A 20,867-nucleotide genomic window follows, 5' to 3' on the forward strand; every position below is an offset into this window, starting at 1 on the left:
GATAGTTCGACTAAAATCTATTAAAGGAAATATATATTAAAATAACCGCGTTATATTATAAATAAATAAGTTTAATTAATATAATTAATTACGCGTTTAATAAATTCTAGTAATTTAATTAAAACCGTTCTTAATTATAATAGCGGGACCCTTATTTTCGGCGCTAGGCCCTATAGCCGTTTACTAAAGCTTAAAAAACGCCGTCGCTAATTTCTAAACTATTTTAAATAATATATAATTTAATAAATTACGAAATATTAAATACGAATATAAAATACTTAATATAAATATTACCTTAATATTAATAACCGAGCTTAATTTTATTAATAAATAAAAAAGAGGTATAAATACCCCTATTTAACTTTATAAATTCCTATTAATAATTAAGGATTTCTATAACGTTATAACTAATAAAAACCCTTATAATATTACGGATACCTATATATCTTTATACCTCGAGATTATTATATTAGTTTAAAATATTATAAAATTAATAATAATAATAAATTAAAAAGTACGGCTTAAATAAAAAAATATATATTAATTATAATTATATATTACGATATTATTAAATACTTTAATTAATTAAACTATACCGCTTTATAAAGGTAAAAAACGAGAATTTAAAGTTAATTAATTTTAAAATTATTAAAGCTTATATTATACCGTGATATTATATAAGTTTTTATAAACTTTATATCGTTTTACGATAATATTTTTAAGCTATTAATAAAAATAGCCTAACTTTATCTTATTATATTAAAATATCGTCTACTATACTTAAATTCGATATTATTACGAGAATCTTTAAAAGGTTTTTTTATATCGATCGTCTATTATTACTAGTATTTAATAAAAGTAATTAAAACTAAGATACTAAGATAGCTTCTTTATATTACGGCATTAAATTATTAAACCGAACTTAGACCGTTAAACTAAATATTAAAATAAGTTAGCGTTTTATACGAACCGATTTAACCCTTAATATAAACGTATAAGCCCTCGATTAAGCTTACTTTTAAAAAAATTCCTATTTAATTTAAAAACATAGCTTTTTAAACTATATCCTTATTATATTCGTTACCTTAACCTATAAACTATAGTAATAAAACTTAAAAACGATATACCTATTTTATTATTTACTTATCGCCCGTAATATTTTAATCTTTAATTAATAAATAACTTTAATTTATATATTATAAATACCTCTTTATAATTATAATAAATTATTATACTTATAAAATAATATAGCTTATTTTTATTATATAATTAATTATACTTATTCTTAAATAATTAAAATATAATACGGATAATTAAAAAAAATTCTTAAATTTATATCGAAAAATAACCTTACTATATTATAATATCCTAATCTATATATCCCTTTTTTAAAAACCTTTTATTCGTATATTATTACATTAATAATCTTAGTTCTTTAAAAGTTTTAATTTTTATCGCTTTATAATTATTTTATTTATCGTTTTTTAAGCTTAATATTAAGTTATTAATTTAATAAAAACCGTTAATTATTATTAATAAAAGAATAAAGGCTTTATTTTATAATAAATATTAAATATATAAGTATTCTATATATAATACGCGAATAAAAAAATAATTAATCGGCCTAAGACTAATGATCTTAAAGAGTAGGTTAGACGAAAGGGGTATATTAAAAATAAAATCTTACTCTATAATAATTATTATACGAATAACTCTTTATTTAAATAATTATATAAAGAAGTAATAAATAAAAGCTTAATTATATAAAAAATAAGAAGATTATATAATTACGTTCGTATTACTAGTAATAAATAAATTAATAAGGCCCGGTATTATAATTATAAGTAAATAATTAATTTAATTCTTAATTTAATTATATATTAATTAACCTTTTAATAATTTTCTTATATATATATCTCGTATTATTATTTAAATACTTAACTTTTCTTATTTATATAGTTTTATATTTTAAAATATTAATATATAAAACTAATTATTTTATATTTATATTAGTTTTATTTTATTAACTCGAGAATAAAGCCTTATAATATCCGGATATAGGATATTAAAATTAATAAAGGTAGCCATCAAGAGGGGTAGCTAGAAGGCGGCCCTACTTATAATAAACTTAAGGTAATTATAAAATTAATTAAGTAACCGGCCCCTATTATATTAATTACCTTACCCTTTATATTTTAATATTATAAATTAATTAATTATTAAAGCGTGAAATATTTCAGCTAATTAATTAATTTATAACGTATATAATAAAAATATAACCTTAAAATAAAAAAATAAAGATAACACGAAAATAAACATTATTAATATAATATTAATAATTATTACTTAAAATCGCGATATCTCGTAACGGATAACTAATTTTTATATAATCTATTTATATATAAAAACAGCGCGTTATATTAATTAATAAACTATATTAATAAATTTTTTTTTAATAATATAAACCGAGCTTATAAAATAAACCTTAACTTATTTTAGCTCGTTTAATAAGTTATTTTAAAAGGTCGAATAATATCTTTTTAAACTAAATATTATTATTTAAACTTTATATTAAAGTCGTATCTATATAGTATAATGAGCACTAAAAGCCGCGAACAAGCCGTTAAAAGGGCTCGCTCCCTCGAAGAGTTAAACAACCCAACGCATATTAAAGATATTTAACGAGAGCTTTATCGATCGTATCGGACCACCTCTCTTAATATTTATAAGCTAAGAGATTTTTCTTATTAAATTTTTAAAAACATCCCCTTAGAAGCGATTTAAATTATAATTAATACCGTATACCGTTGTATTACTTATAATATTAATTCTTATAATCCTAATATTATTAAATACTTCGATATCGAGGAAAATAAATAACAATTTACTCTTTTTTTTAAGAAGTTCTCTTAAAAAATAATATTAACTTTAATTATTATTATTAAAACGTACAGCGCTTATTTATTTAATAAACTTTATAATATATTTCGATATATCCGCGTTAAACGGCGACTAATAATTAAAGTTCTATGATTTTTAAATTAATTAATTTTAAATCTTATTATTAATTAAACTTGAAATAAGCTTTTTTAAAAAATTTAATATATAATAATTAATAGGATTAATAATATTATTACGTTTAAAAATAAAAACAAAAATATAAATAACGGTTATTAAACCGGTAACGAAACCGGCTATAAAACTAATAATAATATTAATTACGTAAATTATAATAAATATAATTATAATTATAATAACTCGATTAATAAGGAAGGCGGCAACGAAAACGAGGCTACCCTTAATTATATAAATTCTAGTCCGCTACTAAAACTCGGTAGCCCCAGCGAAAATAACTTAAATAATATTATTAATTATATACTTAACTCGGTATCTCTAATATTAATACCGAGCTCAGCCGCTAATTTACCTAATACGTAAAGTTTTCTCGAAACTATAAGCCTTTTACCGAGTTATAAAAATATTAAATTAAAAAAGCTAATATTAAATAGGTATACTATTACTAAAGAGTTATTATTTTAATATTAAAAAAAATAAAATATGAAAAAAGGCCATTAAAAATACTTTAAAAAAGAAATATAAAAATCTATATATTATAATTTAAAATATTAATTAAGCTCTATTTAAAAATAAATTATATACCTCGGAATTAAATAAAACTTTAAAAATAATAATATATTAAAAACTCGGTTAACTATAAAAAGAGCGTAAAATTATTCGTATAAATCTTTTTAAATATTAAAAAAAAATATCGAGAATTAATACCGATTTAATAAAATATTTAAATCGTAATTATAACCGTTAATTTAATATAAACTATTTAAAATAAAACTTTTCGAAATTCTTACTACGGCTAGCTTAAATATAAATTAAAATTAAAATAATAAAAAAAGCAGGTACTTTTTTTAATAAAGATATAATAACTGGTTTAATATAATATTTATTATTTTTTAAATATTATTAAATAAATTTATTATAATAACTTTTTAATAATACTTAAAACCTTATTTAAAAACTAATACGTTTATTAATTATATAGAGTTAATACTTTTATTTTAACTTATAAATTACTTTAACCTTTACTACTTAATACTTAAATTTCTTTATCCCGGTTAAGAACGTTAACTAAGCCTTCGAAATAATATTAAGTATAACTATTTATGTTTATATATAAAAACGTATTAGTTTTAAAAATTAAAACTAAATACGTTATATATAAAAAAAAGCTCGTACTTTCCTCTTTTCTTATAATAATTAAAATAAATTAAAAAATCTATTAATTATAAAAATCTCTTATTTTAATTAAAAAACATCCGCTTCGTTATATTAATCACTTTATTTATAATACCTTAACTTATTTATCCTTATATTTAAGCCGAAATAAAAAGGGGTAATACGTAAGCGGTATTAAAGTTTTATATATTATAAAACGGATCTTATATTTAAAAAAATTATATATTATTAATATTTCTTTTTATTTAAAAAAGTTCTATTTATTTATAATCGAAACGTACGTTTTAACGCTAAAATCGACGGTAACGCGTAAAGTAAAATATTCACCTATAAAAGCCCCGGAAACCGCGATACAAGTAATATCGAGATTAAGTTAAGGGTTCTATTTACTAAACTAGATAAAGTGGCTTGTTACACATCTCGTCACCGCCTCTTAATCGGGCCGCATCTCGAGATTATGTTTACGAAGCATCATGCCCTGTCCGGGCCCGTCGAAGGACGGCGTACCCTAGCGCCGGGCCCTTGGCGGGGTTTAAAAATAATAGCTCTTCTTAACACGAGTCGGCACCACCACAGTTTATAAGGATAGGGATTTTCTTTTAGCTATAGATACGGCAGCTGGCGGGCGGTAGGTAAAGATAGGCCGGTAAATAGAAGCCCCCGTCGTAAAGGATAACTAAAGTTAAGACGGGGCCTTCTATTAATAATATAGCTTTACGAAATAACTCGCTTATTTTCTACGCCGTTAGTAACGCGCGAGGGTCTTACCTTATAGCCCCTCCGCTACGCCCGCTATCGGGCGCGGGCGAAAATACGTATATATAGCCTTTTACGTGTATATAGTTAGCGGCGCGAAAATAGGCTCGCCTCGCGGCGTCGCGGTTATTATATTACGTAGTATCATTAATTAACGCTTTAACCCGCGTCGCTTATATAGCTTAAGCTTATTTTTAAAATACCGGGTTATTAAGTTTAATATCCTTTATTACTTTAAAAACCTCGGCCGGATCGGCGCCGCCGTAAACGGTGGTCCTTAGGATATAGACGGTTTCGAAATTAAAAAAAGGATTAATAAAAAAAGATAAAATATTTAATAAATTAATTATATTATTATTTAAATATAAACTTAATAAAATAAATTATTTATAAGTTTTTATATATTAATAACGTTTTATAAATAAAACTTCATAATAATTATATTATTATTAAATAATTATTTATTCGCCGCGAAGCGGTTATAATAGTAATTAAATTAAATTAAATTATAAATTATATATAATTTATATTTAGGTTACGATTTTCGAAATATTTTTAATAACGAGTTTAACGTTTAAACTTATAACGTTATTATATATCTTTATATATTCGAAGTATTTAATATATATATTTATTTATTAACCGTTATTTATTATTTTAATAAAAATAAATAAAAAGAAAAAAAGAGTTTATTAATAATTAGTTTTTTTATAATTAGTTAATTAATTTTAATAATTTTTATTTATATTAATCCTTTATTTATTTTATATTTTCTTATAAGTAATTAATACTTTTTAATATTTAATTATTTTTATATAAAGAAATAAGGTAATAATATAAAAACTTTTATCCTTATTATATAGCTATTTTATAAGGCGTATAATTATATAAAAGAGGGCAGTTATTATTATAAAGCTATTTAAATAATTAAAAGGCCTTATTATTAGCCTTTTTTTTACCTTTAAAACGTGTAATAAAATAGCTTATAAACTTATCGATTAATTAATAAATAATATATAAGGTTTTTTTTAATTTTATAATATAAATAATTAAGAATATTTATAAGGATTAGCTTTATAAAAAGCGGAGCGTTAAAATTAGTAACGATTCGATATAAAAGCCACGGCGAAGAAATAAGGTTAGCTAGGGACGCCTCCCTCGTATAATCTTAACGTAGCTTACGATTAATCGAGAGACCGGGCTCTTTACCCTCTATTTAAGTTCTTATATCCCTATCGCTCTATTTTATAGTAACGCCTTTTTATGGTAGGTGTTATAACCCGACCTAACCATGCGGCTAAAGACCCTACTCACCGGCACGAGGATACGATGACCCGATCCGGCTACGATATTATAGCTAGCGATCGCACCGCTAGTTATAATAACATATACGTAGTTATATTTTAATAACGTGCGATAAAATAAACGGCCCTAGTCCGCGTAGCGATAGAACGAATACAGGTGGATATAATAATAAGGCACGAGGAGTTACGTAACGAGCCCCGGAGTAATAAAAAGTACGACGCTCGAAGTAAGCTAACTAAGGTTAAATTACCGTGATTTAAAAAATAGATTATAATAAGCTAATAACGAGATTATTATAAATATATTAATAATTTAATAAATTAATAAAAAAAGAGATGAAATATATAACGATAAACGTTTTTTATATATTTTATATAAATACTTTTTATTTTAATAATTAATTTAAATATTAATTTTAATTTATTAATTAAGTAAATAGTTTTAACGAAACTATTATAAATACCTTTAAATTTATATACTTTAATTACGTTTATTTTTATAAGTTATTACTTATTATATTAATAAAAACGAACTTTTATTATATATTTAAATACTTTTTTATATTATTAATATAAACCTTAATATATTTTATTAAGTTTCTTTTAAAACCCGGATAGCGTTTATTATATTTTAATTACTATTATTCTCACGAGTTATTACTTAAACCCTTAAATAATAATACTATAAGAACTATATTTATACCTAGCCCTAGTAATACCATCCGATAAGGAAAAATCCCTATCGCTACTCTTAGCGCCTCTTAGCGAGACCTTACTATAGAGGTCGACAGCAACGATAATAATAACGAGCTTACTTAATAGACGCTAGCTAAACGGATTAAAGAGCTCGAGCAGGAAAGCGTTAATTACTAGCACTATTACGCACGGCTCGAAAGAGAGTATAACGAGCTCCGGATTAAGGATACCTTAAGATAAACACTTTATAATATTAATAAGCTACGCGAAAAAGTACGTCTCCTTTATATAACTATTAATATTATTTAAACCTTTAATATATTTAAAAAAGGTATAAAGATTAATACATTAATATTATTTAACGAGATAAGCGGAAACCTTCGAAACTTTTTTATTTAAATTAAAACCTATTAACGATTTTATAAAAAAACGTTTTAAAACGTTACTTAGCGAGTTATTTACGTTACCTCGTTTCTTAAAAATAAAGTACTCGCTTAGTTTAAACCTTACCTAGACGAACTTAAAAAAAACGATTAGTAAGTTAAGCTATACCGCACAGAGGCATAGCGAATTTTTAAAAGCTACGATAGCTTTAAGTAAGTTTTTAAGTTATTTTTTTAAAACCCCGACGAAAAACGATAAGCGGAGTATAACGAACGCTATTCGAGTTTTAAAAGAAACCTAGTAAAACGTACTAAGGTTTATATTAATAATACGAAAAAGTATTTAAACGTGCGATAAAAGTCGCTTTTATTAATATAATAAGTAATAGCTCGTAAAAACGAAGGTAACTAAAGTGCGTAGATTTTAAAAGTATTTATAATAATTTTATTAAAGCTATTTATTTTATTAAAGCTATTTATTTTATTAATAAATTAAAATTAATATTTAAATTAATTATTAAAATAAAAAGTATCTATATAAAATATATAAGGAACGTCTGTCGTTATATATCCAGTCTCCTCCTCACTGATCCGTTAGATCGCCCGTTGGCTCACGGTGATCCTGTTATTGGCTCACGGTAATCTATCCCTTGGATCACGGTGATCCATTCCAGTGGCTCACTTGGAGCGTCGTGATCCCGTGGCTCCTAGCTCACTGGCAGCGCGGTGATCCAGTCGCTCCTTATTACGTAACACCTCCCCGGTTGCTCTCCCGGGTCGGGTCTATCCTTTCATTATCTAGGACATCTTCGTAGTTATAGTTACGCGCTTCTATAGTATAAGGGAGTTTATGTTAGTGTGGCTAGTAGTACGGTCGGTAGCTGTGACGTCGTAGCCTGGTCGGGGCATGGTAAACCCGTTCCGGCGAGTAGGGTCTTGGCCGCATGGTTAGGTCGGGTTGTAACACGGAGAAGGAACTCGAAACCTTTAAATAAAAAGGATTAGCCGCCTTTTATACCGCCGAATTCCGACGTATCATAATTCGATTAAACTGTACCGAGGTTACGAAAATTATAATATATTATCGAGGGTTAAAGGAGAATGTTAAAAACGAACTTAGCCGGCTAAATACCCTTAATAATTTCCTTTTATATATAAAGCTCACTATTAAAATTAATACTTATATATATAAACGACGCCGCGAAAAGTAAGGCGGACTATAACGATAAATTAATCGAATCTAGGCTAATACCGGACGACCACGTTAATATAATAATATGCCGCTTAAAAATATTATAACGTATAGCTATTATAATAAACCTATAGATCTCGACGTTACTAAACACGATAAGTACGATAAAAAGTAATATATTACTTATTATAATTATTAAAAATAAGGACATTACGCTTAAAAATATCGAACACCGAAAAAGGACTTCCGAAAAGTCTTAAACGAACGATATATCAACGTTACCAAGGTAGAAGACACCCCTATAACAGCTATTAAAAATAACAACGCCACTATTAAACACGGTAACCTACCCTAAACAGCCTGTTATAACGACGGGTACGCCTTATAATTAGCGGATAAAGAAGGTATTAAATAGTTTTTAAAAACCCCTAAAAGTAGGAGAAACTATAACCGGAGCGTCGCGATAATACGGAGGGAGCAACCCTTCTTATATAATAATAATAACGACTCTACGGACGACACTATAAATTAACCAGCGTAACTATTAAACTATAAACGTCTAATTAATATATTAATAAAAGAGTTAATAAATAAGATTATAAAATTAAAAAACCTAAAGACTAATAAATAGTTAACTATCCTTAGTATTCTTTACCTTAACTTAAAATATTTACGCTAAGTACTTATTACGACTAGGTTTAATTAAGAAATTTATAATAATTATATAGTAAAGAATAACACTTAAATCTCCTTTATATACGAAGGGTATTTTACGCTCTCTTAAATCTTATACGTATATAATACTTATATAAAACATTTCGTAAAGAAATTCGAACACGAATAATTTCTTTAAAAGATTAGTAAATGACCTATTACGTAACTACACCTCGATTATATTATTAAAAAACTCTAAACGTTAGTTCTTAATAAACGGCGCGTATACTTACTAATATAAAAAGACTTATAATAACTATAATAATACTATTTAAAAAAAACGAGATTAAAAGGAGTATTTCGAGGATCGATACTTTAAACACGCCTAGGAAAAATCGCGAACCTATAGATATAAATTACTGCGAATTTAATAAACCTTCGAATTATCCGAGAAACTCGAATCTTAAGTATTAGGGATAGTACTTCGTACGAGGAATATAGAGATACCTCCACCGGTATATTAAAAAGCGCCCTATAAAGAACGAAAGGAACGATAATAACGATACGAGGATTAATCGTAAGAAATTATTAATTACTTATAAGAGTAGCGTTTAAGAAATGAACGCCGCTTATTATAAAAAAACAATAATAGGCGGACTAAGACAGGTCCTTATATTAAATAACGAATAATCGAGTTATTTATAAGTATATTATATTAGTAATAAGTATAAAAAAAGTTTATATTAAAGCGTTATTTAATAGCGGAGCGTAAGGAAACTATATTTTACCACGAATCGTTAATTACTTTAAACTCGAATAATAAGAGAAAAACGCCCTATATCGATTAAAAATCATTAATAAAGGACTTATAACTTATAACGATAGAAAAGTATAGAAGAAAATCGCGAACTGTCCGGTTAATATTAAAAGACGCTATAAACAAATTATGTGTAATATCACGGACGTCGCAGGATATAATATAATTTTAAAAATACCCTAATTACGAGTAAATAATTTTAAAATTAATTAAAAAACAGGCTAACTTTAGTAAAATATACTAGGAAGAGGTTTAATTAATAGGTAGCGGTTTAAAAAACGACCCCTTAATAAACTTAAAATCTTTAAAGTATATATTATTACTAAAGAACCTAAGCCGAACGTTATAACGATTATATTAAAAGAGTACCGGTAATTCGAAGCTTTTTTTAATAAGAAATTAAAAATAGGCTTACCGCTTTACATATAGTAGGATTATAAAATACCCTTTAAAAATAAGAAAGAACCCCTATTTATACCTATATATAAACTTAATTAAGAGCATAAACAAGCTTTAAAAGAGTATATTATAAAAAATCTCGAGAAAGGAGTTATATAACCATTTATATTACTAACGAGCTTCCTTATCCTCTTTATTCTGAAAAAGAGCAAAGACGAGAAACTTAAATGGCGTATATATATCGATTATTAAAAGCTTAATAAAATCATTATTAAAAACCGGTACCCTTTACTTTTAATCGGCGACCTATAAAATAAACTATTATACGCTAAAATCTTTATAATACTCGACCTCTTTAATATATATAACTTAATCCGGATTAAAGAAAGAAAGGAATAAAAAACCGCGTTTCGAACTAAGTATAGATATTTCGAATACTAAGCTATGCTATTTAATTTAACTAACACACCAGCTAGTTTTTAATCTATAATTAATTATATCTTATAAGAATACCTCGATAAATTTATCGTAGTATATCTCGATAATATCCTTATTTACTTCGAGAATAATAAGTAACACCGAGAACACGTAAAACTAATACTTCGAAAGCTATAAAACGCTAACCTATTAATTAATTTAAAAAAGAGCGAATTCTACTAACGATCTGTCATATTTATAAAATACGTAATATCCCTTAGAAAAATCCGGATAAAACCTTTTAAAATCTTAATAATTAAAGAGTAGCCCACGCTTATAAGCGCTATAAAAGTTAAATCTTTCTTAAGACTAGTTAATTATTACTAGATATTTATCCCTAAATTTAATAAGTTAGCAACACTTTTAATAAACTTAACAAAAAAGGACAAGCTATTCCAATAGACGGAAAAAGAAGATAAAGCCTTTTATAACATTAAGGAAAAGATCTTTAACGAGCTAGTATTTCGTATAGCAGACTTATCTAGACCTTTCGAGGTCGAAACCGATACATCGGATTATGCGATTAGAAAACAACTAAGCTAACGAGACAATAACGAAAAGTCGCACCCTATCGCATTTTTTTTTAAAGAAACTTAATAAACTAGAACTTAATTATTAAATTTATAATAAAGAGTTAATAACTATTATTAAAGCATATAAAAAATAAAAATATTACTTTAACGGAATAATAAAATTAATTAAGGTTTATATTAATTATAAAAACTTTATAATATTTATTATTATTAAAGAATTAAATAAACGATAAATACGATGGTTTAAATTTTTTTTAAAATTTAACCTCACTATTATTTATTAAAAAAGTAGCGAAAATAGCCGCGCCGACGTACTAAGCTGACGACTAGACTATTAAGAAGAGGTTCCGCTCGAGATACGAACTATCCTTATATATAATAATAACGGTAACCTCGTACCGTTATAATATCTATACGTAACTAATTACGTCTAGTATAATAATAAGTAGGTTACGCGTTTTTAAAAAATATTACGAATAAATAAATATAGCTACTTTATAACTACCGTACGGAATATCGAGAAACGGGCTAGTACACTACTAAAACAAGGTCTTTATTCCCGAGCGATACCGGTAAGAATTTATCCAGGAATTTAATTCACACCCCGCACATAGACACTAAGGAGTATTTAAGACTTAAAAACGAATTATTAAATAATTTAATTACAAGAACTTTAAATTAATTATAGTTAAAGTTATTAATAAGTACGACTTATATAGTAAGGCTAAATTCGTAAAACATTAACTATACGAAAAACTATAGCTAATTCTATCGCTAGATAAGGCGTAAAAAATAATCGCGTTTAACTTTATAATTAAACTACCCCTATCGAAAGAACTATTAATTAAAGTTAATTACGATAGCATTTTAATAATTACGAATAAACTTATAAAGTATACCTACTTCTTATCGTATAAAAACTCTAGTAATACTAACGATCTAGCCTATACCTTCCTCCGCGTTATTATTAACTAGTACGGACTACTAGAAACGATCATCTCTAATTAAAATAAGCTGTTTATAATAAAATTTTAAAAGTCACTTATAGTATAACTCGGTATTAAATAGAAGTTATCTATAGCTTATTACCCTTAAACGAATAAATAAACTGTTACGACCTAACCTAATTATGCGGCTAAAACCTATAAAACCACCGGGCCGGATTTACGATACCCCGCCCAGGGTACAATGTCACGGCTACCGACCGCGCCGCTAGCTATATTAATATAAGCGTATTAATATTATGAAAGCGCACGGCGACTACGACGGTAGTATCCTAAATAATAATAGGCTGGATACGGCCTAAAGAAGTAGCAAAAATAACGTCACGTAATAGATTACGGGGATTACCAGGAACGGCGAAATAAGTCAATAATTTAACTAATAAAGGGATTACCCGGATTATTAAAATACGAAGGTAAACTAAGTAATTTAATAAATTAATAAAGGAGGAAATTAAATATATAATAATAGATATTCTTTATATATTTTATATAAATATTTTTTATTTTAATAATTAATTTAAATATTAATCTTAATTTATTAATAAAATAAATAATTTTAATAAAACTATTATAAATATTTTTAAACTTATATATTTTAATTGTTTTTTTTTTTATAAGTTATTACTTATTATATTAATAAAAGCGACTTTTATCGCATATTTAAATTTTTTTTATATTATTAATATAAACCTTAATACGTTTTATTAGGTTTTTTTTAAAACTTAAATAGCGTTCGTTATATTTTAATTACTTTTATTTTTACGAGTTATTATTTAAACTTTTAAATAATAACATTATAAAAACTATATTTATACCTAGCCTTAATAATACTGTCCGATAAGGAAAAACTCTTATTACCACCTTTAGCACCTCTTAATAGGACGTTGTTATAAATATCGATAATAACGATAACGATAACGAACTTACGTAATAAGCGCTAATTAAGCGAATTAAAAAGTTTAAATAAAAGAGCGTTAATTATTAATATTATTATATTAAGTTCGAAAAGGAGCGTAACGAGCTTTTAATTAAAAATATTTTAAAATAGATATTTTATAATATTAATAAGTTACGCGAAGAAATACGTTTCTTTTATATAGCTATTAATATTATTTAAACCTTTATTATATTAAAAAAAAGTATAAAGATTAATACGTTAACCTTTTTTAACGGAATAAGTAAAAACCTCCGAGGCTTTTTTATTTAGGTTAAAACCTATTAACGGTTTTATAAAAAAACGTTCTAAAACGTTACCTAGTAAGTTATCTACGCCGCCTCGTTCTTTAAAAATAAGGTATTCGCTTAATTCGAACCCTATTTAAATAAACTCGTAAAGAACGACTAATAAATTAAGCTATATCGCACGGAGGTATAACGTATTTTCGAAAGTTACGACGGCTTCGAATAAGCCTTTAAATTACTCTTTTAAAACCCCGACGAAAAACGACAGGTAAAAAGGGAGCTTAAGACCTTTAAATAAAAAGGATTGGCCGCTTCTTATACAGCCGAGTTCCGGCGTATTATAACCTGACTAAATTATACCGAAATTATAAAGATTATAATATACTACCGAGGGCTAAAGGATAATATTAAGGACGAACTTAGCCGACTTAACGCCTTTAATAGCTTCTTCTCGTATATAAAGCTCGCTATTAAAATCGATACCCGTATATACGAGCGACGCCGCGAAAAATAAGGCGGACCTTAATAATAAACCAGTTAAACTTAAACTAATACGGGGTGACCATAATAACATAACTATATACCGCTTAAAAATATTACGGCGTATAGTTACTATAATAAGCCTATAAACCTCGACGTTATTAAATATAATAAATAAAATAAGAAGTTACGCGGTATTTTTATAACTATTAAAAACTAGGATATTACGCTCGAAAATATTAAGTATTAAAAAAGGATTTCCGACGAGTTTTAAAAAGACGACACATTAATATTATTAAAATAAAGAATACCCTTATAATAATTATTAAAAATAATAACGTTATTATTAAATACGGCAGCTTATCCTAAATAACTTACTACGATAATAAGTATACCTCTTATTTAGCGGATAAAGAAAATACCGGATGGTTCCTTAAAGCCCCGAGAGGTAAGGAGGACCATAGCCGAAGTATTGCCATGATACGAAAGGAACGACCCCCTCCTCACGACGAAAACAGCGATTCAACAGACGACACTACGAGCCAGCCAAAGCAACCCATAAACCACGGACGCCTAATAGGTATGCCTAGGAACGAGCTAATATACGAGATCGCCAAGTTTAGAAACTTGAAGACCGATAGATAGTTAGCTATCCCTAGTATTTCTTGCCTTAATTTAAAATACTTACGCTAAATACTTATTACGGCCGGGTTTAATTAAAGAATCTATAATAATTACGCCGTAAAAAATAACCTATAAATTTCTTTTACATACGAAAGATACTTCACGTTTTTATAGATTTTATATATATATAACGCATATATAAAATACCTCGCGGAAAAACTCGAGTATAAATAGTTTCTTTAAAAGATTAATAAACGATTTATTATATAATTATACCCGGACTATATTATTAAAAAAATCTAAACGTTAACCTTTAATGAATAACGCGCGTATTTATTAATATAAAAAAACTTATAATAATTACGATGATATTACTTAAAAAAACGAAATTAAAGGGAATATTTTAAAAACTAATATTTTACATACGCTTAAAAAAAATTACGAGCTTATAAATATTTAAAAGAAAGCGTTTAACGCTCTTAAAATATATAAATATATATTTAATAAAAGGACCCTTTTAATATATTAAAAAACTTATAAAATATTTATAAATTACCGCGAACTTAATAAACCTTTAAATTACCCGAGAAACCCGAATCTTAAGTATTAAGGACAGTACTTTACACGAGGAGGAGTATAAAAACACCCCTATTAATATATTAAGAAGCGCCTTATAAAGAGTAATAGCGACGACATAAGGATCGATCGCAAGAGATTATTACCTACCTATAAGAGCAGTATCTAGGAAATGAACGCCGCTTATTATAAAAAGATAATAATAAGCGGATTAAAATAGGTTCCTATATTAAATAATAAATAATCGAGCTATTTATAAATATATTATATTAATAATAAATATAAAAAGAGTTTATATTAAAGCGTTACTTAATAATAAAGCGTAAAGAAACTATATTTTATTACGAATTATTAATTACCTTAAATTTAAATAATAATAAAAAAACGTTTTATACCGACTTAAAACCGTTAATAAAAGATTTATAACGTATAACGATAAAAAGGTATAAAAAAAAGTCGCAAACTTTTTAATCGATATTAAAAAACATTATAAATAAATTACGTATAATATTACGAACGTTATAAAATACGATATAATTTTAAAAATATTTTAATTACGGGTAAATAATTCTAAAATTAATTAAACAATAGGCTAACTTTAATAAAATATATTAAAAAAAGGTTTAATTAATAAATAACGGTTTAAAAAATAACTTTTTAATAAACTTAAAATTTTTAAAATATATATTATTATTAAAAAGCTTAAGCTAAACGTTATAATAATTATATTAAAAAGGTATCGGCAGTTCGAAACACTTTTTAATAAGAAATTAAAAATAAGCTTACCGCTTTATACGTAATAAAATTATAAAATACCTTTTAAAAATAAAAAAAAACCTTTATTTATACCTATATATAAATTTAACTAAAAATATAAACGAGCCTTAAAAAAATATATTACGGAAAATCTTAAAAAAAAAGTTATCCGACTATCTACATTACTAATAAACTTCCCTATCCTCTTCGTTCTAAAAAAAAAGTAAAAACGGAAAACCTAAATAACGTATATATATCAATTATTAAAAACTTAATAAAATTATTATTAAAAACCGATACTTCTTTCTTTTAATTAACGATTTATAAAATAAGCTATTACACATTAAGATTTTTATAATACTCGACCTCCTTAACGTATATAACCTAATCCGAATTAAAAAAAAAAAAAGTAGAAAACCGCGTTTTAAATTAAGTACGGCTATTTCGAATACTAAGCTATACCTTTTAACTTAATTAACATATTAATTAACTTTTAATCTATAATTAATTATATTTTATAAAAATATTTCGATAAGTTCGTCGTAATATACCTTAATAATATTTTTATCTATTCCGAAAATAACGAACAGTACCGAAAATATATAAAATTAATACTTCAAAAACTATAGGACGCTAACCTATTAATTAACCTAAAAAAAAGCGAATTCTATTAACGATCCGTTACCTTCATAAAATATATAATATCCCCGGGCGAAATTTAAATAAAACCTTTAAAAATCTTAATAATTAAAAAATAACTTACGCTTATAAACGTTATAAAAATTAAATCTTTTTTAAAATTAATTAATTATTACCAGATTTTCGTACCCGAATTTAATAAGATAACGACACTTTTAATAAACTTAATAAAAAAGGACGAACCGTTTTAATAAATAAAGAAAAAAAGTAAAGCATTTTACAATATTAAAGAATAAATCCTTAACGAATTAATACTTCGCATAATAAACCCGTTTAAATTTTTTAAAATTAAAACTAACGCGTTAAACTATATAATCGAAAGATAACTTAATTAATAAAATAATAACAAGAAATTATACCCGGTTATATTCTTTTTAAAAAAAACTTAACGAATTAAGGCTTAATTATTAAATTTATAATAAAAAATTAATAGCTATTATTAAAACTTATAAAAAATAGATATATTATTTTAATAAAATAATAAAATTAATTAAAATCTATACCGACTATAAAAACTTTATGACGTTTATTATTATTAAAAAATAAATAAATAATAAATATAATAGTTTAAATTCTTATTAAGATTTAACCTTATTATTATTTATTAAAAAAATAATAAGAACGGTCGCGTTAACATATTAAACCGACAACCGGACTATTAGGAAGAGGTCCCGTCTAAAACGCGGACTATCCTTACCTACGACTAAAACGATAACCTTATACCGTTAAAATAATTAAATATTACAAACCACGTCTAATATAATAACGATTAGGTTACTAAGTTCCGATAATTTAATTAAACCCCTAACCTTATAAACTACTTTAAAGATCGCTTCGAGAACCGCGACGGTCTTACTTTTTATTAAAATAAAATCTATATCTTTAAGCGGTACCGCGAAGACTTTATTTAAGAATTTTATAAATATTTTATATACGAATACTAAAGGATATTTAAAACCTAAAAACGGATTATTAAATAATTTAATTATAAAAATCTTAAACTAATTATAATTAAAGTAATTAATAAATATAACCTCTATAATAAAATTAAAACTACCCGATACTAATTATACGGAGAATTATAACCGATCCTACTACCGGATAAAGTATAGAAAACTATTATATTTAATTTTATTATTAAGTTACCCTATTAAAAAAACCTCTAACTAAGGTTAATTACGATAACATCTTAATAATTACGGATAAATTTACGAAATATACTTATTTTTTACTATATAAAGAATTTAGCGATATTAACGACCTAGCGTACACATTTTTTCGAACAATCGTTAACTAGTACGGGCTACCCGAAACGATTATTTCCGATAAAAATAAAATATTTACCGCTAAATTCTAAAAATCGTTTATAATATAACTTAGAGTTAAGTATAAATTATCTACGGCTTACCACTTTTAAACGAATAAATAAACCGAACGGATAAACTAAACCCTAAAGTAATACCTACGTTACTATATTAATTATAAATAAAATAATTAAGTATAATTACTACTTATAACTTAATTCGTTTATAATAATATAAATAACGAAGTTACGCGTATCTTACTATTCCGAACGAATTACGAATACGACTTAAAAATTATTAAAAAACCTTTAAAAAAAACTAGTACTAATCGCGACCATATAAATCGAAAAATTAAAAAAACTCTAAATTATATTATAATAAAACCTCACCTTTTTTTAATAACGAATAAAAAAATACGCCGATTAAATAAAATTAAAAGGATTAATCTTTAAAAAAGGAGAAAAAGTTTACTTTTTATAACGAAATATTAAAACGAAACGATTAAATAATAAATTAGATTTTAAAAAAATAAAACTATTTAAAATCGTAATAATTATTTTAAAAACTAATCATTAATTATTATTATTTAAAATAATACGGATACACTTTATATTTTATTATTTAAATTAATAGTTAAAAAAACCTTAATCGATATATAATTAAAAGTTAAAACGGATTAATATAAGTATAAAATTAATAAAGTTATTAATAAAAAAAAATAAGGCTTTTAATACCTCGTTTAATAAAAAAACTACCCGTTAAAAATAATATTTAAAAACTTAAAAAATACTTAATAAACGCCGCGAAAGAATTACGGGTATTTAAAATAAAACGAGATTAAAATTTAATATATTTTAATTTATTACTTTAAACGTTTCGAAAAATTACGTCTTAATAACCGCCTCGGACTTAACGTACTCGGCCGCCTCTAATTTATTTAAAAAATAAAAACTATGCCTAACTATTTCTACGCTACGCGTTATTAAAAAATTCCGCTATTACCGAATTCGCTTTAAGTATTAAAAGGCTTTTTAAACCTCCCGATAAGCCTTCTCTAAAGCCGCGCTCGCTTCGCGTAAAGAATCGCTAGCCGCCTACTCTTTAAAGCGTAGGCGACGGGACTTATTAACGACCTGAAACACTATAAAAACTAATAAACCGGAACTATCGTAGGACCGACCATAACGAACATACTTTTTATAACGAGAAATACTATTTAATATAACGTATTTCTACCCTTTCTCTAAATAAAGAGAGTACGGTATAATTTCGAAACTAAACTTATTAAACAAAGTAATTAAATTATAACGTTATTCGGTTTTTTTAAACTTTATATAAAAAATAAATTTTTTAACTCGATTTAATATAATAAATAAATATTATAATAAAGATATAATAATAATAAAAAGGAGCTTATTAAAAACCGATATAATAAACGGGTAAAAATATTTAAAGAACCTAGCGTTTCGAAAATAAAGTAATTAAAAAAGGAAAGGTAATATTATAACCTAACTTAATTATACGGTTAAAACCTATAAAACTACCGGGCCGGATTTATAATACCCCGCTTAGGGTATAATATTATAGTTACCGACCGCGCCGCTAATTATATTAATATAAACGTATTAATATTATAAAAGTATACGGCGATTACGACGGTAATATCCTAAATAATAACAGGCTAGATACGGCCTAAAAAAGTAGTAAAAATAACGTCACGTAATAAATTACGGGGATTACCGGGAACGGCGAAATGAGTCGATAATTTAATTAATAAAGGGATTACCCGGATTATTAAAATATAAAAGTAAACTAAATAAATTAATAAATTAATAAAAAAAGAAATTAAATATATAATAATAAACGTTTTTTATATATTTTATATTAATAATTAATTTAAATAATAATCTTAATTTATTAATAAAATAAACAATTTTAATAAAACTATTATAAATACTTTTAAGCCTATATATTTTAATTACTTTCGTTTTTATAAACTATTACTTATTATATTAATAAAAGCGACTTTTATCGCACGTTTAAATATTTTTTTATATTATTAATATAAACCTTAGTACGTCTTACTAGGTTTTTTTTAGAACTTAGATAGCGTTCGTTATATAAATAAAGAGAATAAACTAAATATTAAAGTAATACCTACGCTACTACGTTAACTACAAATAAAACAACTAGGTATAATTATTACTTATAGCTTAATTCGTTTATAATAACGTAAATAATAAGATTATATATATATTACTATTCCGAGTAAATTACGAATATAACCTAGAGATTATTAAAAAACCCTTAAAAGGAAAGCTAATATTAATCGCGACTATATAAGTCGAAAAACTAAAAGAACTCTAGATTACACTATAATAAAACCTTACCTTCTTTTAATAATAAATAAAGCAACACGCCGATTAAATAAAGTTAAAAGGATTACCTTTTAAAAAAAGAGGAAAAGTTTACTTTTTATAACGAAATATTAAAATAAAACGACTAAGTAATATACTAGACTTTAAAAAAATCGAATTATTTAAAATTATAAAAGTTATTTTAAAAACTAATTATCGATTATTACTACTTAAGATAATACGGATACACCCTATATTTCATATTTTATTACTCGAGCTAGCGGCCGAAGAAACCCTAATCGATACACAGCTAAAAGTCGAAACGGATTAGCACGAGTACGAAATCAACAGAATTATCGACAAAAAAAAGGGACAGGACGACCAGTTAACATCCCCGGAAATATTTAAAAAAACGTAGGTTAC

This window comes from Apiospora phragmitis, assembly GCF_038363925.1.
Source record: "Apiospora phragmitis strain CBS 135458 chromosome Unknown utg000002l:1.0-5516284.0:1.0-5523493.0, whole genome shotgun sequence".
In the NCBI taxonomy this organism is placed as follows: Eukaryota; Fungi; Ascomycota; class Sordariomycetes; order Amphisphaeriales; family Apiosporaceae; genus Apiospora; species Apiospora phragmitis.